Genomic DNA, 1,848 nt, shown 5'->3' on the forward strand with positions numbered 1-1,848 from the left:
TCCCCCACCCCCCCACCCACCTCCCTCTGGTAACCATCAATTTGTTCTCTATGGTTAAGAGTCCGTTTCTTGGTTTGTGTCTCCCTCTTTTTTTTTTCTTTTGCTCATTTGTTTTGTTTCTTAAATTCCACATATGAGCAAGATCACATCGTACTTGCCTTTCTCTGACTGACTTATTTCACTTAATGTAATATGCTCTAGCTCCATCCATATCATTGCAAATGGCAAGATTTCACTCTTTTTAATGGCTGAGTAATACCACTGTGTATATATACCACATCTCCTTTATCCATTCCTTAGTGGATGGATCATCAGGGAGACACTTGGGCTGCATCCATAGGTTGACTATTGTAAATAATGCTGCTACAAACATAAGGGTGTGTTTATCCCTTTGAATTAGTGTTTTTGTATTTTGGGGCTAAATACCCAGTAGTGTGCTTTCTGAGTGACAGGGTAGTTCTATTCTTAATTTTTTTGAAAAACCTCCATGCTATTTTACAGAGTGGCTGCACCAGTTTGCATTCCCACCAACGTGCATCCTCACCACATCCTCACCAACACCTGTTGTTTCTTGTGTTTTTGATTTTAGCCATTCTGACAGGTGTAAGGTGATATCTCCCTGTGGTTTTGATTTGCACTTCCCTGATGATTAGTAATACTGAGCATCTTTTCAGGTGTCTGTTGACCATCTGGATGTCTTCTTTGGGAAGTATCTGTTCATGTCTTCTGCCCATTCTTAAATTGGAGTATTTGTTTTTAGGGTGTTGAGTTGTATCAGTTCTTTATATGTTTTAGGTACTAACCCTTTGTCAGACATGGCATTTGCAAATATCTTCTCCTATTCAGTAGGTTATCTTTTAGTTTTGTTGATTATTTCCTTCACTGGGAACTTAGAATAATTTTAATAGAGAAAAATATCTATTCATTATATAAAGGTGTATGATCCTCACAAAGCAATAAACAAAACAGACTATGCCTGAGTTTTTCATTATTATTAGAATTTGGTTTGGGTTTTTTTTTTTTTTTTTACCTAATTTGGTTGTTTCGCTGTCTATCCCATTTGAGCACAAGGGTAATAAAAGATTTCAGAAAAATGCCTGGGAGAAACCCTAAAACTTGATATCATTCAATTCCTTACATCAGTGAGGAAACAGAATTAGTAAAAGCCCACACTGTCAACTTTTAAAGGCTGGGCTTCTTGGAGCTGCTCTCAGGACATACTTTGAGAGTCACCAATCCAGCCAAACCCTCCCATTTGTTTTCTGCAGAAGTTACTACGGCTTACTAATATCTTTGGGTTTCCCCAAGGTCACCCAGTTAATTATTGACATAGAAAGTCTGCTCCCAAAGAATCATAATTATTTCCCACATCACACATCAGGGATGCATGTCAGGGGTAAAGGAAGGTCCGTGTGTGGTGTTGGCCTGAGCTATAGGTATGTCTGGTCGAGTCTAAATCCAGCACAGACTGCAAAGCTTTCCACCTATATGCAGAAGAATAGAAGCTTGGAACTCATTTCAAAAAGCTGCTTCTGCTAGTGATTTAAAGACACATCTTTCTCTCCCACACACAGACCAACACGGACCTGTCACCTCTAGACACCAACTCTCCTAGAGCCAGTGGGCCTGAGGTCCAGGTGTGACTTCCTCAGAGCTGACCAGGAAGGGAGGGCCTGGGCTGGCCCCTCGGCTCTCTCCTCCTGCCCAGAAATGGTTAATTGCCAGCTCCAGGCTGCCTCCAGCCCAGCCCTAATTGGCCTGATCTCAAGCTGCTGGCCGTGCTGGAGCCTCAGCGGCTCCAGGCCAGGCTGGAGCTGCACGGAGCGGCAGGGGCATTCTTCCAAGGTA

Source organism: Eumetopias jubatus, unplaced genomic scaffold, assembly GCF_037043125.1.
Source record: "Eumetopias jubatus isolate StellerSeaLion01/CBP00866 unplaced genomic scaffold, mEumJub1_p1.0 scaffold_17, whole genome shotgun sequence".
NCBI lineage: Eukaryota > Metazoa > Chordata > Mammalia > Carnivora > Otariidae > Eumetopias > Eumetopias jubatus.